General features: G+C 45.2%; 1 long non-coding RNA gene across 1 annotated transcript in view; it reads right to left on the bottom strand.

Moving 5' to 3' along the window:
* LINC00452 overlaps positions 1-12,186 on the bottom strand; it is a 32,614-nt gene extending 20,428 nt beyond the window's left edge. Inside the window, exon 1 of the long non-coding RNA XR_004029992.1 lies at positions 12,081-12,186. This is a non-coding gene — a long non-coding RNA (long intergenic non-protein coding RNA 452). The remainder of the gene's footprint in view (positions 1-12,080) is intronic.
* Between the last annotated feature and the right edge of the window lie 9,516 nt (positions 12,187-21,702).

The following is a 21,702-nucleotide window of genomic DNA, read 5'->3' as shown; positions in this document are numbered from 1 at the left end:
TATTTCATTATTTGCCTGTTTTACCTCCCAAATCCCTCACTCAGATGCAATGGAATAGGAGCACTGGAGACGCAGACAGCTGAACATCGCACACTGTTGCCCAAGGCTGGTCTGGCTGCTGGGGCTGCACACCGGGCCGGGATCTTGGGTTTTCCAAGTTTATGCCTCTTTTCCGGCCTGAGAAGAAACCAGTAGAGAAGAGGAGGTCAGGAACTTGGTGACTGTGCCATCCAACGTGGTGAGATGAAGGCAACAGTGCCCATCTCAGAAGGTTGTCGTGAGGATTATGTGAGTTAATTTACAAAGAGCACACAACATGCCCAGGGCTGTGGTTGTTTTGTGAGCATCATTAAAGTCTGGTAAACTGTTTCCCACTCAGCTGTGGCTGCAGCACTGGGAACACTGGCTGCCTTAGGTGCTGGAGGTCGGACTGCAGCCTGGGTCCTTTCAGTCCAGATTCCTCAGCTTCACTGGACAGAGAGGCTCACCTTTGGAAACACCACAAAAATCCACTTGTGTTCTTTTTGTTGGTTTATTACTAAATGGTCATATGATTTATTTGGTATAGCAACTCTGCCTTTTCCCAAGAGGTTCCCTGCTTGGGGTATTATCTCAGATGGAGGGCTGAGGCTGTCTGGTCCCATCCTGGTGAGTGGTGGGTGAAGAGACGTGGTGTTCAAACCACATCACAAGTAGTGGAAGGGGGTGTTAAAATCTCTGTCCACACTGGAAATTACTAAAACATATTATTCCCCACAGATAGGTTGCAAAGCCTTGGTCTACAAGATCAGAGACCTTTTTCTGTGGGCCCAGCACTGTCCACAGCCTGAGAGCAGAGTGAACAGAGAACAGGTGAAGCAGCTGTGACTAAAGAACCTGCCCTGCCTTCTCCTCTAGGGCAATGGGGGTAGGCCTAGGGTGTCCTTTGGCTTTAGCCAAGCTCTACCATGCAGACAGTAAGACAAGAGCAGAGCTGCGACAACCACCAGGCCCATGATATGCCCCCAGCCACCCCACAGAGAATCCACTATTAATACCATGTTACTCCCCCTGTCAATCCCACATTACCCCATCATCAATCCTACTAGCTATAGACCACTAAGCTCAAGGGTCTGTCGCCACCTCTTGCCACAGTCAGTGTTCACAAACAGTGTCTGCAGGGCTGCTCTCTCAGGGCTCTGAAGGGAAGCTGATGGTGGAAACCTGGATGTTGGGAGACATGGCTCATGGCAGTGGGCATCTCCCCATTTCAACCTCACATATTTTTCACATGGGTCAGGAACCACAGAGCATTCCAGCCGTTCATAGACACGGACATGATGTCAGTATTTCCTGCTGACCTTCCTCTGTGGAATGTGAGGACTCCTACCCCGTGGGCCCCGGCTGGGAGCAGCACTCCTGGTCCATCTGCCAAGTCAACTGCTTTTCCTCCTTCTCACCTCTCTGCAAAGCATGCTTTCCTCACCCCAAAAGGGTAGCATAAAGGGAAGGAATGTACCAGCCACATGCCAACTCTTACTCTCCCTCTTTGCAGCATAAACCTTCTGATTTCTTATAACCCTTTCCCATCTGAAGCCAATTGGTGAAGCAATATATGATTCTGAAATTAACAATAGAACCTTATTAGTGCAAAATGAAGCCAAGTTTGCTGTAGGCTGAGATGTTTTGGATCATCTAAGGGAGTTAAGTTATTTTAGCACCACAAAGACATTCTCTAAAAACATGTTCTCCTGGAAGGCAGTACGAGACAAAAAGACTAATGATATCTTGTGCTGTTGGGTAATCTCAGGTGGGCCCTTAACTTTTCCAAATCACAGTCTCTCAGGAGGCTGCAGATTAGTGGGTTCCCATGGCCTCTTTTGAGCTATGGCACTAGACAAGGCGTTTTATAACAGGAAGCGGCAGAAAGTGAGCTGTGGAGTCGATAGACTTAGTTTGAATTCTGGTGTTTCGAGTTTCCAGGGATGTGACCTCAAAGAGCATGTTTGACTTATTCTCAGATACCCTTTCTGTGAAGACGGTATATGGCAACTTAAGGGTTAATACAGAGGATTCAAAATAAAATATTTAAATGATAAATTTTTCAATGAATGATATTAGGACAATTAGTTATCCATTTTGCTAAAACAAAATTCTTCCTCTCTACTCTTTATCTCATGTATTAAAATACACTTCAGAGGATCAAAGATTTAAATGTAGGCTGGGCACAATGGCCCACACCTGTAATCCCAGAACTTTGGGAGACTGAGGCAGGAGGATTGCTTGAGGCCGGGAGTTTGAGACCAGCTTGGGCAACATGGTGAGACCCAGTATTTACAAAAAAAAAGAAATAAAAAAATTGGGGCTATAGAGAAAAAAAGAAAAAAATTTAAAATTTCACTGGGCATGGTGGTGCATGCCTGTAGTCCAAGCTGCTCAGGAGGCTGAAGTGAGAAGATTACTTGAGCCCAGGAGTTTGAGCCTGGGGTGAGCTATGATTGTGCCACTGTCCTCCAGCTTGAGTGACACAGCAAGACCTGGTCACACACACACACATACATTAAAATTAAATTTAATAAAAGTTTTTTTAAAAAAAGATTTAAATGTGAAAGAAGAAAGAGGGCACTCCCTCTGTGGTCACCACTGGCTCTCAGAAGTAGTGCGTGAGCAGGAGGCTCTGCTCTGATCCAGGAGCACTGGCATCTATGAAGAGGCAAACTAAGAAAAATTCTTTCTGCTGTCTTTCCTTTCAGTAATGCTTATCTTATGAACACTCAACTGAAAAACCACTCCACCTAAAAGTAGGAAAGATGGCAATTCTAAATAGCAACTATTATCCCAGGGAGACCCCTCAGATCTGTGAGGAATCAAGCCATAAATGTGCATTTGCTGGACATTATATGCCACGTCATCTCTATGACTACAGATTTTAAGAATAATTTTTACTCACTTAACAATTTCACTGTAACAGTGAGCAATAATGTGAAAAATGTGCTTTATACAGTGCTGCTGATGGGTACACAGACAAGTGCTTGCTGCAATTATTTCTGAATCTAGCCGGATCCCGGAGTCATGAAGATATAAGCTCTGTGGGAGCAGGGACCATCTCTCTTTCTTGCATCATAGGCACTTGATAAATACTCATGGCTGTGGAAAAAAAAAAATGAAAGAGGGAAAGAAAGAGAAAAGGAGGGCAGGACAAAGAAAAGGAAAAGAAAGACAGAAAGTAATAGAAAGCAAAGGTGCATATTTTTATAATCTTAGAATGAAGAAGACCACTCAGGAAAATCTTAACACCTCTCTGGATAAAAAATTCAGAAGGCACTACAAAAAACAAAGCTAACAAAATATGTTTACACTTTTAAACTCTTTGTGGAAAAAAAAAAACATGGTAAATGAAAGAAAAACTGGGGGCTGGGAGTTTTCAATTCACTTGACAAAGAGATGATTTCCATAACTACAAAGCATGCTTACCAATTAAAAAGTAGAGAACAGGCCCCAACTTTTGGTAATGGCAGAATAGTCCCCACTGAACCAACCTTTGCACAGGTAACAGCTATAAACTTTAGGTAAAATATGGGGGGAAACCTGCTTGAAGGCACTGGAGTGTGATAGAAGCAGGCAAACGCTGGAGTTCTTGTGGTGATGGAAATGTCCTGTGCTTCAACTGCACTAATGTTTGTGTCCTGATTGTGATGTCGCTCTGTAGCTTTGTGAGTTGACATTGGGGGAGGCTGGGTGAAGAGGACACAGGATCTCTGTGTTACTTCTGTGTGTCAATCTACATATACTTCAAAGTAAAGTTTAATTTTTAAAAAGCAAATTTATGGCTGGGCATGGTGGCTCACGCCTGTAATCCCAGCACTTTGGGAGGCCGAGGCTGGCAGATCACAAGGAGATCTGGAGATCAAGACCATCCTGGCTAACATGGTGAAACCCCGTCTCTACTAAAAATACAAAAAAATTAGCTGGGTGTGGTGGCAGGCACCTGTAGTCCCAGCTGCTTGGGAAGCTGAGGCAGGAGAATGGCGTAAACCTGGAAGGCGGAGCTTGCAGTGAGCCGAGATCATGCCACTGCACTCCAGCCTGGGCAACAAAGCCAGACTCCATCTCAAAAAAAAAAAAAAAAAGGAAAGTCAATTTATGTCATTTATATGATTAGAAAATAAAGGATTAATTCTAATCATCAACAGATGTATAACAAACACTTGAAAATCAACAACCATTAATGATTAAAGAAAAAACCCAGGAAGCTTGAAAGAGAAGGAAGTTATCTCATACTGATAAAGAACATTCTTAAAAACCTAGAGTGAACATGATATTAGTGAAATATCAGTTTCCTCTTAAGATAGGAAACAAGGCAAGATTGACATTCTAGCCATTTCTTTCCACCATTGTCCTAGAGGGCATGCTTAGTGCAATATGACAAGAAAGAAAGCCAGATAAACAAAAACCTCACAGCAAAGGCTGAAGGTCTGTTAACCTCAGCTCCTTTGGTCTAACACATCATGTCCAGATTTCAAGAAAAAATTACAAGGCATGCCAAAAGGCAAAAAATACTGTCAGAAGACATAAAATGAGCGTCAGAACCAGCTCAGATATGGTAGAAATTTAGGAATTATCAGATCAGGAATTTTAAATAACTGTGATTAATGTGCTAAGGGCTCTAATAATAGAGAAAGTGAAAAATATTAAAAAATGGATGGGTAAGATTGAAATGCAAAGAAAGTGTAAAAAGGAAATGCAAGAAATTATAAACACTGTAACAGAGGTGAAGAGTGTGTGTTTAATGGGTTCATCAGTGAGCTGATAAGAAAAGAATCAGCCTGACATGTGGGTCAAAGAAACCTCAAGATAAATTAAAAAGTATTTTGAACTAAATGAAAATGAAAATGCAACCTATCAAAATTTGTGAGAATCAGTGAAAACAGAGCTTAGAGGGAAATTTACAGCATTGGATGAATATATTGGAAAAGAATAAACATCTAAAGTCAATAACTTAAAATTCCATCTTAAGAAACTAGAAAAAGAAGAGCAAATCAAATGTAAAGTAAGCAGAAAAATAATAATAAAAATTAGAGCAGAAATCAATGAAATTGAAAACAGAAAAACAATAAAGAAAATCAATGAAATCAAAATCTGGTTCTTTAAAAACATTAACAAAATTGATAAACCTTTAGTCAGACTAGTCAAGAAAAAAAAAGAGAAGACACAAACCTCTAACATCAGAAATGATAGAGGGACTTCACCATAGATCCCGTGGACGTTAAAAGGATAATACATGAATATAATGAACAACTCTATGCCCAGAAATTTGATACCTAGATGAAACTAACTAGTTACTTGAAAGACACAATCTATCAAAACTCACACAAGGAGAAATAGATTATCTTAATAGACATATTTATTATAGAAATCGGATCAATAACTGATAATCTTTCCAAAGACAAAATACCAAGACCAGAAAGGCTTACTGGTGAATTCTACCAAACATTTAAGGAAGAAATTATACCAGTTTTCTACCATCTGCTCCAGAAAACAGAAACAGAGAGAATATTTCCTAATTCATTCTATAAGGCCAGCATTATCCTAATATCAAAATCAAAGACAGTACAAGAAAGGGAAACTAAGGACCAATATCTCTCATGAACATAGACGCAACAGTTCTCAACAAAATATTAGCAAATTAAATTCAACAATGTATAAAAAGAATTCTGCACCATGATCAAATGGGCTTTATTCCACTTAGGCAAGGCTGGTTCAACATCCAAAAGTAGTAGTGAAATTAATCACATCAACAGGCTAAAGAAGAAAAATCATATGATCATATCAGTAGATGGATAAAAAACATTTGACAAAAATCCAACACCCATTCATGATACAGACTTTCAAAAAACTAGGAATAGAGAACTCCCTCAATTTGACAAAGAACATCTACAAAAACCTACAGTTAATGTCATACTTAATGGTGAGAAACTAGACACTTTCCCCCAAGATTAGGAAAGGGCAGAGATGTTTCTTTTCACTTGCTCCTATTCAACATCATATTGAAATGCAATAAGACAAGAAAAGTAAATAAAATGTATGCAGATTAGAAGACATAAAATTTTCTTTGTTTGCAGATGACATGATTGTTCAGATAGAAAATGACCAAGAATCAACAATTTTAAAACCCCTCCTTAAACTAATAAGTGACTATAAGAAGATTGCAGGATCCAAGGACTGTAAATAAAACATCAATTGCTTTCCAATATACCAGCAATGAACAACTGAAATTTAAAATTTAAAAAATACCATTTACATTAGCCCCAAGTTAAAAAAAGACAAATATGTAGGTGCAATCTAACAAAATATGTATAAGATCTATATAAGGAAAACTACAAAACTTTAATGAAATAAATTTTTAAAATCCAAGAAAATGGAGAACTATTCCATGTTCATGGATAGGAAGACTCAGTATTATCAAGATGCCAGTTCTTCCCAACTTGCTATAGAGTCAATATATTCCATTCAAAATTCCAGCAAGTTATTTTGTGAATACCAGGAAACTGATTTTAAAGTTTATGTAGAAAGGCAAAAGACCCAGAATAGCCAACACAATACTGAAGAAAAACAAAGTCACAGAACTGATACTACCTGACTTCAAGACTTACTATACAGCTATGGTAATCAAGACTATGTGGTGCTGTTGAAATAATAGACAAATGGATCATTGGAGCAAAATAGAAAGTCCAGAAAAAGACTCACACAAATATAGTCAACTGATGTTTGAAAAGAAACAAAGACAATTCAAAAGAGAAATGATAGTCTTTTCAACAAATGGTGCTGGAACAATTGGATATCCACATGCAAAGTTTAAAAAGTGAAATTAGATACTGATTCTACACTTTTCACTAAAAATTTATTCAAAATGGATCATAGACCTAAATGTAAAATGCAAAACTATAAAACCCCTAGAAGATAACATAGGAGAAAATCTAGATGACCTTGGGTATGGCAATAACTTTTTAGATACAACACCAAAGGCATGATCCTGTTGATGACAAAATAAACTCTGCAAAATATTTTAAAATGAGTATTCTGAGCCAATGTGAGTGACCATGGCCTGGGGAACAGTCTTAAGAGGTCCTGAGAAAGTGTGTCTGAGGTGGTCAGGTTACGGTTTGGTTTTATACGTTTTAGGGAGACAGAAGTTATAAGCAAAGGCATAAATCAATACACAGAAGGTATATATTGATTGATCCCAGAAAGGTGAGACATTGTGAAGCAGGGGCTTATAGGTCATAAGTGAATTCAAAGATTTTCTGTTTGGCAATTGGTTGAAAGAGTTAAGCTTTGTCTAAAGACTTGAAGTCAGTAGAAAGAAATGCTTGAGTTAAGATAAGAGGGGTTGTGGAAGCCAAGGTTCTTGTTATGTAGATGAAGCCTCCAGATAGCAGGCTGCAGAGAGAATGGATGGTAAAGGTCCCTTTTTGGACCTTGAAAGTTGTCAGTCTCAATTAATCTCTCCTAGATCTGGGGAAGGCTTGGCTGTATTAATGGAGATTCTCTACGGATGCGAATTTCCCCTACAAAAGGTGGCTTTGCAGGGCCATGTACAAATATGTCAAAGAAATATACCATGAGATAAAATATTTTCATTTTCTTCAGGGTTTGCTATCTGTCTTGTGATGCTATGCCAGAGTCGGTTGGAATTTGGTACCTTACTGCCACAGAGTCTTCTCTGTCAGTCTCATGATCTCTATTTTAATGTAAATGTTGGTTAGCTGTGCCTAAACCCCAACAGGGAGGGGTTATAATGAGGTGTGTCTGACCTCTCTTCCCATCATGGCCTGGAATTTAGTTTTTCAGGTTTCTCTGGGATCCTATTGGCCAAGAGGGGGTGTGTTCAGTCAGTTGGGGGGCTTAGGATTTTATTTTTGGTTTACAATCCATAAAAGAAAGAATTGATAAGCTGGACTCCATCAAAATTAAAAACTGCTCTGTTAAAGACATTGTTGAGAGAATGAAAGGACAAGCTACAGACTAGAAGCAAATATTTGCAAAACACAAACCTGATAAAGGAATGGAACTTAAAATGTACAAAAGACTCTTAAAATTTGACAATAGGAAAAAAACAACCCAGTTAAAAAGTGGGCCAAAGATGTGAACAGACACCTCACCAAAGAAAATATACAGATGGCAATTACGCCCATGAAAAGATGCTGCACATCATATGTCATTTGAGAATTACAAATTAAAACAGCAATGAAGCCAGGCCCATGGCTCACTCTTATAATCCCAGTGCTTCAGGAGGCCAAGGCAGGAGATTGCTTGAGGCAATAAACTCAAGACCAGCCTTGGCAACATAGCGAGACACCATCTACCAAAAAATTTAAAAATTAGCTGGGCATGGCAGCATGCACCTGTGGTCCTGGCTACTCAGGAGGCTGAGGTGGGAGGATCGCTTGAGGCCAGGAGATTGGGTCTGTGGTCAGCCATGATCATGCCACTACACTCCAATCTGAATGACACAGCAAGACTCCATCCCAAACAAACACAAACAAACAAACACCATAATGAACTACTACTACACACCCATTAGAATGGCTAAAGTATAAAATATGAACTCCAAATGCTAGGAAAGATTAGGAGCAACAGAAACTCTTGTTCATTGCTGGTGGGAGTGCAAAATGTTGCAACTGCTTTGGAAAACATTTGGCAGTTTCTTATAAAACTAAGCAACCTTTACCATATATATATAATGAAAACAAACCAAACTGTCTTCTCCTACTATATTGTCAACACAGAACACTTCTGGTCCTCAAAATGTGGAGGGGCTTTCTCCACACACCTGTAATTGCCTGATGGGTTCTTCCTGCCTGCCATACAGACAAAATCAATTCATGAGACCATGGCATTGTAGTAGAGAAAAGAGTTTAACTGATGTGAGGCCGGCCCACACGGGAGAACTGGAGTGATCCCTTAAATCAGTCTCTCCAAAGGCTTAGAGGCTAGGGTTTTTATGGACAATTAGGTGGACAGGGGGCTATGGAATGGGTGCTGCTAAGTGGCTGGGGATGAAATCACAGGAGTGTGGAAAACAGTCCTCATGTGCTGAGTCAGCCTCTGGGTGGGGCCACAGGACCAGTCTAGTCATGAGACAGGAGTCCAGGTGGGGTCAATCTAAAAACATCTCAAAAACCAATCTTAGGTTCTACAGTAATGATGTTATCTATAGCAGTGGTCTCCAAACTTTTTGACACCAGAGACAGGTTTTGTGGAAGACAATTTTTCCACAGACCAGGGGGTGTGGGAGAAGGTGTTGGGATGAAACTATTCCACCTCAGATCATCAGGCATTGGATTCTCATAAGGAGCTCACAACTCTAGATCCCTCTCATGTGCAGTTCACAATAGGGCTTGCACTCCTATGAGAATCTACACTTGATCTTAGCCGAAAGGCCGAGAAGTGATTCCTGTGAGAATCTAATGACACTGCTGATCTGACAGGAGGCAGGGCTCGGGCGGTAATGCTTGCTCGCCTGCCTCTCATCTCCTGCTGTGCCTCCTGGTTTTTAACAGGCCATGGACTAGTACCTATTGGGGACCCCAATCTATAGAAGCAATTGGTAAAGACACAAGTCTTGTGACCTCTGCTCACATGACTCCTGAGCAGTAAGGGGTTATAGAAAGCATGCCTACATCTCAGCAGATTTCAGTTCCTCCCATAATTCTATTCTTGTAGCCTTTGAATAGTTTTACAAAGACGGTTTTCAGTCCTTGAGCAAGTAGCGAGTTAGTTTTAGGGAGGGACTATTATTATACTTGCTTTCAAGTTGAACTATAATTCCTCCTGAAGTTAGCTTGGCCTACACCCAGAAATGACCAAGGACAGTTTGGAGGTCAGAAGCAAGATGGAGTCAACAGTGTTAGATTTCTCTTACTGACACAATTTTGCAACAGTGGTTTCACACCAAGCAATTCTCCAGTGCACACCAACACAGTGCCCCATAATTCAATTCTGACACTAACTACAGTTAGCACAGATGCCACAGGTTGAGGTATTTGCCTCACAAGATGGCCCTTATTTCCAATGCCAATTGCAAGTCCCAGGTCATTTCACCTGTGCTTCCAACCTTCTGGCTATTAATGGGGGGTTCTCATGGCCCTCCTTGTGTTAGATTACTTGCTAGAATGGCTCACAGAACTCAGGGTAACACTTTACTTATGTTCACTCACGCATGATAAAAGGATGTAAATGAATAGCCAGTTGGAAGAGATGCACCGGAAGAGGCACATGGGAAGGAGTGCAGAGCTTCCATACTCTCTGTGGGCACCACTCCAGGGACCTCCATGTACTCAGCAACCAGAAGTTCTCTGAACTCTGTCTTTTTGGATTTTTATGGAGGCTATCATGTAGGCATGATTTGTTAAATCGCTGTCCATTGGCGATCAACTTGACCTTCAGCCTTCTCCTCTCCCTAGAGGTTGGGGATGGGACCACAAGTTCCAACCCTCTATGCACATGGCTGGTTCCTCTGGTGACCTGCTCCATCCTGAGGCTGTCCAGGCATCCCCAGCCCCCAGTCATCTCATTAGCACACAAAAGACGTTTGTCACTCCACAGATTCCAAGGCTTTAGGAGCTGTGTGTCTGGGAAATGGGAAAAGGACCAAATGTACATCACAAGATCATGCCATACAACCCAGAAATCATGCTCCAAGAGATTACCCAAATGAGTTCAAAACCACACAAAAATGTGCACACAAATGTTTATAGCAGCTTTATTCATAATTGCCAAACTTGGAAGCAACCAGATGAGCTTTCATGGGTGAATGGATAAGCAAACTGGTTCACCCAGACAATGGAATACTAGCCAGTGACAAAACAAAATGCACTGCCAAGCCCAGAAAAGACATGAAGGAACTGTAGCTGTGTTTGCTAAGTGAAAGGAGCCAATCCCAAATGGCTGCATACTCTGTGATTCCAACCATATGATATTTTGGGAAAAGCAAAACTATGGAGACAGTAAGAGAGGAGTGGTTGCCAGGGGTGAGGGAGGAGGGAGGAGTGAATTGGGAGCACAGATGAGTTTAAAGCAGTGAAGCGGCTGCAATGCTAGAGTGGTGGACACAGCCATGACATATCCATCCAACACACAGAGTGGGTGTAGCGCAGACCATGGAGTTTGGGTGACAGTAATGTCTCAGTGTAGCTTCAGCTATGGTAACAAATGGGTCACACTCATGCAAGCTGTCATTTGTTTATTATTATTATTTCAGAGACAGGGTCTCACTCTGTCGCCAAGGCTGGAGTGCAGTGGTGTGATCTCAGCTCACTGCAGCCTTGACCTCCCAGGCTCAAGCAATCAACCTCCCAAGTAGCTGGGAGTACAGGCACGCATCACACCAGCCAATTTTTTTTTTTTTTTTTGTAGAAATGGGGTCTCACTTTGTTGCCCAGGCTGGTCTCAAACTCCTGGCCTCCAGTCATCCTCCCACCTCAGCCTCCCAAAGTGTTGGGATTATAGGTGTGAGCCACCAAGCCCAGCCTGCAAGCTCTTAGGGAAAACTGTGGTGGTGGGGAGGGAACACATGGGGACACTGTACTTACTGCTCAATTTTTCTGTTACCACCTAAAGGAAGAAACTGAGGCAAAACTAATGTGATTTATTTGCACTGGGTGGAGGATGGCTTTCCCCGACATATGCCCAGCTTGCCTTGGGGAGTGCCCCCGGGCCCTTTGTTGCAAGCAGGTTTTCAAAGGCAAAAACGGGGTTCAGGGACTGGCCTGACACCAAATTGTTCATCAGGAATTCTCACCAGGAGCAAGTGTGTCGGTGACAGGACAGTGGCCAGGCCCATCTTTCCCCTCTTGATGGTCATCGTCCTCGAAATACCAGGAGGCAGCAGGACCCCCCAGGGTCCAGGTTCAGTCTTTGGAGATGCAGTCCGAGGGTCTGTCTGCAGAGCCTCCATTCATGCAGATCAACATGGAACACGACTCATGGGGGCACACGTCTCCGCCTTCCCATCAACCAGATTCATGTATGAATTCCCGCCAGGCCCTGAGTCACACCTAGTTAAGCGCTTTCCCTGGAGGAACACCTGCCGTCCTCACAGCAGGGATCTCCAAGGATGGCCCAAGCATCGGCTTCCCAGTGATACTGCTCGTTCTTGCTCGGAAACTCCTTTTCCACGGTGGTGAGATATTGAACTTGACTCATGGAATAGAAGCTCCCGGGATGCCACCACCGTGTGAAATAGCAGCTCCTCGAATTACCTTTGTTATGTTTCTAATGCCAGGGTCCAAAGAAGCCCTCTGTTGCCACCAGATGCATTTTGAACCCAGTTCATTCAGAAACCATGGTTGGTGGTCATCAGCTACTTGTGTTCTGAGAAACCACAAAGTTCAACTTCAGCTCTTCAGTTATGGCCTTTTCATATTATTTTAGAATGTGAAATTTATGCTATGTGTCCCTCCTTTTATGTCGTGAACACAGCCTGCTCCGTATGGTGCCTAACTCTCCTGTGACCCTTGGGCTTTCCTTGTGTTTAACGTTCTGGTTTTCTCCTTCCTTGAGTTCCCTGTGGCCTCTTCAAGGTCCTGCCTTTCTCCCATTTATTCTTTGTGGTTCTGTACAGACTGAGGCATTTATTTTGCCTTTCCTAACTAAGTATTCCTCACTCTGTTCTTGATGGATGGGGAGGGCAAAGGGAGGGCAAAGAAGTTAAATTTACTTCAGGGCATCAAAATGAATGTCTACTTAATAACTTTGTAAAATGTAAAGTGATATATATAATTGTAAAGTAGTGTTAATTTTACCTAATAATTACAGTTAAAAAATATATCATTGGTTTACAGAAGTAACACTGCTTAGTGATGAGCTACACATTGTTGAGCTGTGGGCATGGGTTATGGGGTCCAGCATGCAGCATTGTGGGGTTCATTTGCAGCTGTTCCAAGAGATGAACCTGCAGCTCAAGGGGAAGTGGGAAGTGGCTGCAGTCTCGTTTTTTTTTTTTTTTTTTTTTGAAATGGAGTCTTGTTCTGCTGCCCAGTCTGGAGTGCAGTGGCACGACCTCGGCTCACTGCAACCTCCGCCTCCTGGGTTCAAGCAGTTCTCCTGCCTCAGCCTCCCAAGTAGCTGGGACTACCGGCGCCTGCCACCATGCCCGGCTAATTTTTGTATTTTTAGTAGAGATGGGGTTTCACCATATTGGTCAGGCTGGTCTTGAACTCCTGACCTTGTGATCTGCCCGCCTTGGCCTCCCAAAGTGCTGGGATTACAGGCATGAGCCACTGCATGCAGCCAGCGGTCTCGTTTTAATGTCTCCCAGGGCCTGATATTTTTAAAGGGCTCAAATTCTTCAGATAAGAAAAACTTATATTGAAGCAAAGACTGCTTCTGAGTAAGAACAACAGAAGCAACCCCAGAGCCTGGAATATTGGGGTTCTAAGAAGCGACTTCTTACATGAACTTTTAGGTTTTATTATTTTATTGTCTATGGTTGGTAGCATTTAAAGATTCATCTGAACGTGACTTTGAAACATACACTATGGCACAAAAACAGAATTCCAATTCCAATCAATGATGGGAAGAGAATGTGTGGCCTGGGAAGACCTGGACCTTGTCTGCTTTGGAGTTATGTCCTCACCTCTAACCCTCGTGGCACACATTTGTGTAACTTGCAAGCTTGGAAGAACACACGTGCCTGATGTCCACACCCCACCCCCTAGAACCTGTGGATTGCTTGCTTACACTGCACCAGGGACTCTGCATAGGGAACTCGGTGATGAATCTTGAGATGGGAGATGCTCCTGATGACCTGGTGGGGCCCAGGTAGCCTGCAGGGTCCTCCTAAGGACGGAAAGGCTTGAAGCAGAGACTGGACACTACTGTGCTGTGGGAGTGAGGATGGATTAAGAGGCAGGAGCCAAGGGAGGCAGAGATGGACCCCCCAGTGCCTCCCGACAGAGCCTAGCTGGGAACGCTGTCATTTCAGAACTGTAAAACGACAGATTTGTGTTGTTTTAAGTCAATAATAACAACAACAACAAAGTCAGGCTAATTCTTTCATTCAATGAATATTGAATGTGGGACCATGTGCCCATGATGCTGGGAGTGAGGACACGGCTGTGGAGGACATGGCCGGGCCCCTGCACTTGGGCAATGCAGCTCACAGCTGCACTGAGACTCACAGAGCCTCCTGCAGAAGCAGCAGAGGCCTTCGCGGGCAGGGGCCAGGGGCGGGTGGGTGGAGACAGCAGCAGGCGCTGGCCGGGCCCTAGGATGGCCGGGTAGCAGGGAGCAGGCAGACCCTCCCTAAGACACCCAGCACCCCGCTGTCCTCCCGACTGCTGGCGCCCCCGCGCGCTGCCCCCCTTGCCCACCATCGGGCGCCCTGCTGGTCACGAGGCCTCTGCGGCCGCCTCAGCGCATGAGGATTCTGTGAAGTGGGGTCGCGTGCCCCTCAGCCGGCATTTCCGGGGCTCGGGACCCCGGACCTCCCAGAAGAATCACCCTCCTATGCCAGAGCCCGACCTCAAGGGAGACGCTGGCGTGAATCTACCCCGGCCCGCCTGGGAGGGGATGGGGCTCCGAGCCTGGTCTGGGCTGTCCACCTGGGCATAAGCGTCACAGCCACTGCCAGGGGAGGGAGAACCTGGCCAGAGGCCCCGCCGTGGGCTGTGGAGCCAGCCCCTCCACAGCCCCGTCCATGTGGGGCAGGCCTGGTGTTCCCTGGCCACGGCCTGGTCGCCCACACAGCCGGTGCTGGAGCCTCGCGAGGAGAGGGTCAGGGGACAACCCCATTTGTCCCAGTTCCCGCGAGGGCAAGGCGGGGCGCTGTCCAAGAAGAAACCCTGTGGAGGGAGGGGAGCACACCTCAACGTTTCTTCCTTCCACTCTTGCAGGAAAATTTGGGGGAAATGTTATTAAGGCAGAAAGAGTGACCCTGTTCCTTTTTTTGGTAACTCCATTCACTCCACTTCAACCATAAGAATCCCAACCTGGAAACTTACCAAGCATCGCAAACCACCTCGAAAAGCAACACCACACAGCCTACATGCGGGGTCGCTGAGGGGACATATACCGGGCCACTGAGGGGACGCACGCAGGGCCCCTGAGTGACGTGGGGACGCAGGCGGGGGCGCTGAGGGACGTGGGGTTGCTGAGGGATGTACGCGGGGCCGCTGAGGGGACGTAAGCGGGACTCGAGCGACGTGCGGACGCACGACGGGGCACTGAGGGGCGTATGCGGGGCCGCTGAGGGGCGTGGGAGCTCTGAGGGAGTGCACACGGGGGTGCTGAGGGGACGCACGCGGGGACGCTGGGGGACGTGGGGGGACACTGAAGGACACATGCAGGGGCGCTGAGGGACGTGGAGGGCGCTGAGGGACGTGGGGGCGCTGAGGGATGTGGGGGCACTGAGGGACGTGGGGGGTGCTGAGGGGACGCCCGCGCGGGGTGCTGAGGGACGTGGGAGTGTTGAGGTAACGCAGGCGGGGGACGCTGAGGGGACTCATGCGGGGGGTGCTGAGGGACGTGGGGGCGCTGAGGGGATCCATGCGCGGGGCAGTGAGGGACATGGGGACGCCGAGGTAGCGCACGCCGGCCACCATCGGCCAAGGATGAGACCATTAGAACATCTGCAATGGGTTGAAACGCCTCAAATGCAGTAAGATCCAGGAGTTATAACGATACTAAAAATAGCAACAATGACCTAAGTCACCTTTGGACATGCTAAAAACCAACTGTACCTCAGGATGACCAAATAGTTGATGAGGAAAATCCCTCTTCAGAAAAGTATTACAGCTCACAGGTGAAGAAAGGAGACACAAAATCGGAGCATCTTCCCTCCGATGCCCCACAATGGAATCACGGGTGCCCGGAGATGGCCCGGCTGGCAGCACCCGAGAGAGGCCGTCTGACCCGGGTCCTCTGTGCCGGCACAAAGTCCTCCGGTGCTGTGTTCCCGCCAAAACTGGCCGCGAATCGCAGATGATGATGCCGGGATCTGCGCCCTTGCAGGAGAGACAGGAGTGTGGGGAGGATGCCAGCAGCCCAGGGCAGAGTCCAGACCTGGGGACACCGCCGGACAAAAGACAAGTCAGAGAGGAAGAAGCGGAGCGAGCCAAAGATTTTTTCCTGGTTGGAAAAAACAGAGTCTTAAAAATCCTGTGGGATGCCAGGGAGTCCTGGGCGCTGATATCTGGCGGCATTAAGGAGTCACCATCAATTATTTTAGGCATAAATACAGAACTGGGGTTGGGTGGGATGTTTGGTTCTTATCTTTGAGAATACTTTCTGAAGTGTTTATGGATAAAATAATATGATGTCTGGAACTGTTTTAAAATAGCCCAGTGAGGAAGCGGGTGGGGTGCTGGCCTTGGCAGGAACACGGGGCCATTGTGCTGGTCTCCCCGCGTTGTGTTAGAACTCACTATAAACAGCACCAGCGAGAGATGGCAGCCTGCCCTGTGCCTGCCCTGAGGTCACTCTCACTGTGAACTCGGCTCCCTCCACCCCAGCTCTCACAGGGTCACAGGTGGCTTCAGCCAGTGTCCTATGCAGGCTTCTTCCTGAAGGAACACAGAGTCCTGAGAGTGGGATTTCCTGCGGTGATTCTTTGGTCTCAGAGGCCCGAGGGACATGCGTGTTTGAGAATCTTCTCCATTTCCATCTGTATGATCTTCATCTTCATTCTCCTCTCCTATTAAATGGAGGCCATCAGCATGCTTAGACACGCCTGCCAGCTTTAAGAGTTTAGGGCTAAACAAATGAAGCACACAGTGCACTTGAAAGACTTTGAGAGGAAGGCTCAGTGTGCACAGAGGCCCCAGGAACCCTGAGCTTCCCCAGGATGCCCATCCTGAGCCCTCGGGGGGCATCTAACCCACTCAAACTCCAAACGCTAGTCCCTCCCACACACACAAGGAAAGACAGGCGTGGTCCCCCACCCATCAGCGGTGTTGCTGAATCTGGCAGCCACTGTGTTTGTCAGACCTGCCTGCCTTGTTCAGCAGGGAAACCACTTGCTATGATGAATGGAGCTGCATGCGAAACTTAGATAAGCAGGCGGGTCAAAAACACCTCCCGTGCCAGCATTCCAGTTTTCTTGCTTGGCCCAAGAACGTGATTTCATTTTGCAAAGGTGGAGGGAGTGTGGGACGACCCTGTTGCCATTTTCAGGCATGGCTGGGCTCTCACACAGTCACTCTTAGAACAGACATGTCCCTGCCTGGAGGCCAGGCCCTCTTGGGTTGTGGGAACCAAGCCCAAAAATGTCAAACAAGTGGCAAAACCTTTAGGGTAATTTTCCTCTAACTCAAAAAACACCCGGCCGCTTCTCCTCCCCAAATGTTAAAGGTCCTTTTATTAGCATTGTCCTATTGTGTTTTTTTCATCTCTCAGACACAGACACAGGAAGCATCAACTCTGAGGCTTCGGCCAGGATGTGAGCCCGACTTTCGCAGCTCCAACTGGCAGCCTGACCTCATGTGAACTCCCTGGTGGTGGCATCCTGGAGACACTCACATGGCTGAGCTGGCACCATAGGGTGAGGGCACCAGGGCCATAGGGACCCTGGTTGCTTGCCTCAGACATGGCCAACAAGGGAGGCACAACATGGGGCTGTTGAGTGTATGTGTAAGAGGCTGCGGGTCCCCACAGTCCAGCCACCAGCAGCCTCGCTGCATCACAGGAGTCTGAGGTCCAAGACACCGGACTCACATCTCAACCCTGCCCTGTGCTGCTCAGGGCCAAGTCTAAGCTGCTGTGACAAAGAGGCCCCCACATGCAGCGGCTGTCACAGAACACGGTCATCTGTTTTTCATGCACACTGTAGCCCTGGTCATTCCAGCCAGAGCCTCCAGGTTTTGTTGCTCTTCCAGGGCACATTCTGGGCTGTGTGATGGAGGCTGGGCTGTGGGCTCCTCTGAGGAGGTAGAGGGATGCACACCAGGGCCCCCGTGTTGAGGCTCGGCTCCCGCCCCATCACCTCTACTCTGGTGAGGCCACTTCCTACAAAGGCAGCTGGATGCTCCTGCCTGGAGCTGTCCCCGGACCACAGAGCATCCAGGAGATGAATGTACTTCCAGCCCCGCCACCCTGGGGAGATGTACAGCTGAGGTGGCAGCTTCGGAGCAAGCAGGGCGGAGATGATTCCCCCTGAGGTCCCTCCCAGCCCTGCTGCTCTGTCACTCAAGGTGTTGGTTGTGTTCCCCAAAAATACATGTTAAAATCTGAGTTTCCAGCACCTCAGAATAAGACATCACTTGGAAATAAGGTCATTGCAGATCTAGTTACCATAGTGCCCCCTTATCCTGGGGAAAATGTTCCAAGACCCTGGTGGATGTCTGAAACCTCAGATAGTACCTAACCCTACATACACTGTGTTTTTTCCCATGTGTACAGACCTATGATAAGGTTTAATTTATAAATGAGGCACAATAAGAGATTAATAACAATGATAAAATAGAACAATTATAACAATATACTGTAATAAAAGTTATGTGAATGTGGTCTCTCGCTCTCAACGTATCTTACTATACTGAATTTTCCCTTCTTCTTTTTTTTTTTTTTTTTTTTTTGAGACGGAGTCTCGCTCTCTCACCCAGGCTGGAGTGCAGTGGCGCGATCTCGGTTCACTGCAAGCTCCGCCTCCCAGGTTCACGCCATTCTCCTGCCTCAGCCTCTCCCAGTAGCTGGGACTACAGGCGCCCGCCACCGCGCCCGGCTAATTTTTTGTATTTTTAGTAGAGATTTCCCTTCTTCTTGTGACGACGTAGAGTGCTGTAAAATGCCACGTGGTGAGATGAAGGGAGGTGAGAGATGCAGGCATTGTGATGTAGATGGAAAATTCCAGAAATAGACAATTCCTCGGTGTTCAGTGATATGCTGTTCCGAGCCATCCCATCCAAGCCTGGGTTGCCATTGGCCACTTGGCAGCCATCCCAGTGACCAGATGGGCTGTGGTGTCACAGTGCTTGTGTTCAGGTCACCCTTCTTTTACTTAATAATGCCCCCAAAGCACAAGCGTAGCCATGTAATATTTGTGGAGCGTGGTTGACCGTGAGTGACTAAAACCCAGAAAAGTGAGATGGAAGACAACGAGGACCACTGTAGTTAGGATGAAGTCGTGACTGTGTCCTTATAACAAGAGGGTGGTGGAGGCAGAGACGGAAGCTGTGAATCCACAAACCCAGGAGTATCTGGAGCTTTGGAGGCTGGGGAGGCAGGAAGGACTCTCCCAGCTGTTGGGGGAGCACAGCCCTGCTAGCACCTTGATTTTGGACTTCAGGCCTCCAGAGCTGAAAGAAGATACATTTCTGTGGTTTTGAGCTCCCCGGTTTGTGGTACCTTTCCAACTGCCCCAGGACACTGCTGCGCCAATGCCCTTGACCTTCAAGGTCGCATTCTGGCTGATGGAGCTGTCAGGCACCCCAGCTTCACTGCCCTTGGGCTCCCGCTCTGACTGGCCTGTGCTGAAAGGTTAAAAATAGCTCTGCATATATTAAAATAGCTATGTCAATTCTAAAGGCTCACACAGCTGCTCTAAATGTCTTGGATACTCTTCAAAATAATATTTATAGGCCTCTCCAGGCTCTGTCGAACCAGCTTTTTTAACATTAATTAAAGCCAAGCTCATTTGTTTGTTTACAAGTTGGACTTGGCACACTTTAGCACTTAACAGGAGATGAAAACTGCAGTTTGTTCAATTTCCTTTTAATAATTTTGTTTACATTTTCGCCAGCACTCATAATCCAGGTTCAGTTTCTGCCAGCGCTGATTTGGTTTATTCCACATGGCTTGGACACTTTGGGAGGCCAAGACGGGCGAATCACTTGAGGTCAGGAGTTTGAGACCAGCCTGGCTAGCATAGTGAAACCTCGTCTCTACTAAAAATACAAAAATTAGCCAGCTGTAGTGGCACACACCTGTAGTCTCAGCTACTCGGGAGGCTGAGGTGGGAGAATTGCTTGAAGCCGGGAGGCAGAGATTGCAGTGAGCCAAGATCACTCCAATGCACTCCAGCCTGGGTGACAGAGTGAGACTCTGTCTCAAACAACAACAACAACAACAAAGAGTGTTGAGAAACTATTATGAGCAGCTTTATGTTAGCACAGTAAACAACTTAGATACAATGGGAAAACTTCCCAAAAAACAAATTACCAAAGCCAGTAAACAACTTAGATACAAGGGGAAAACTTCCCAAAAAACAAATTACCAAAGCCAGTAAACAACTTAGATACAATGGGAAAACTTTCCAAAAAACAAATTACCAAAGCCAGTAAACAACTTAGATACAATGGGAAAACTTCCCAAAAAAAAAAAAAAAATTACCAAAGCCAATAAAAAAGAAATAGACTATCTATTAAATTATATATAGGGCCGGGCGCGGTGGCTCACGCTTGTAATCCCAGCACTTTGGGAGGCCGAGGCGGGTGGACCACAAGGTCAGGAGATCCAGACCATGGTGAAACCCTGGCTCTACTAAAAAAAATAAAAAATAAAAAATAAATTATATATAGAAACAGAGTCTTACTCTGTCGCCCAGGCTGGAGTGCAGTGGCACAATCTCAGCTCACTGCAACCTCCACTTCCAGGGTTCAAGCAATTCTCCTGCCTCAGCCTCCCAAGTAGCTGGGATTACAGGTGCCGACCACCACGCCTGGCTAATTTTTTTGTATTTTTAGTAGAGACGGGGTTTCACCATGTTGGCCAGGCTAGTTTCAAATTCCTGACCTCAAGTGATCCACCCACCTCGGCCTCCCAAAGTGCTAGGATTACAGGTATGAGCCACCGTACCCAGCCTTAAAGAACATATATTAAAGAAATTAAATTTATAGGTAAAAACCTCCCCACAAAGAAAACTATAGGTCCTGATGGCATCATTGTGATTTTTGCCAATCATCTAAGGAAGAAATAAGACCAATTCTACACAAACACTTCCATAAAATTAAAGAGGAAGAAACACTTAACAATTCTATGAGGCCAATATTTCTTAGATATCAAACCAGACAAAGAAAGAAAACAACAGATCAGTACCCTTATAAACATTGACATAAATATTCTTAACATGTTTTTGCAAATTGAATTCATCAATAATTTAAAAGTATGATATATCATGACCAAGTGGGGTTAGGGTTATTTCAGGGACACAAGATTGATTTAACATTCAAAAATCAATCAAGATAACTCACATATTAATGAATTTAAAAAACCCATATGATCATCTCAATAGAATAGATGCAGAAGAAAACTTTGATAATATTTAATACACATTCCTAATTTTTAAAACATAATTTGCAGGAAGCTAGAAATAGAAGAGAACTTCCTCAACCTGATAAAGAGAATCTATGAAAAGCCTACAGCTAACATTATATTTAATGGTGAAAGACTGGATTATTTTCACATAGGATCAGGAACAACACAAGGGTACACACTGTCTCTATTTCTAGTCAGCATTGCATGGGAGGTTATTAGGCAGTGCAATCAGACAGAAAAGAATTAAATAGCACCCAGATTTGAAAGGAGGAAGTAAAAGTGTCTATATTTACAGACAGCATGATTATCTATGTAAGAAAAATTCTATTGAAGCTACAAAAAAATCAGAATAATTGAATTAAGCAAAGTTGCGTGATACAAGATAAATACACAAAAATCAAATGTTTAAACAATTAGAGATTGAAATGAAAAACAATGCCAAAGGCCAGGTGTAGTGGCTCACACTTGTCA

This window comes from Nomascus leucogenys, chromosome 5 (genome assembly GCF_006542625.1).
Source record: "Nomascus leucogenys isolate Asia chromosome 5, Asia_NLE_v1, whole genome shotgun sequence".
Lineage (NCBI taxonomy): Eukaryota > Metazoa > Chordata > Mammalia > Primates > Hylobatidae > Nomascus > Nomascus leucogenys.
The sequence above is the reverse complement of the archived record's forward strand: the minus strand, read 5'-3'. Positions and strand labels throughout refer to the sequence as shown.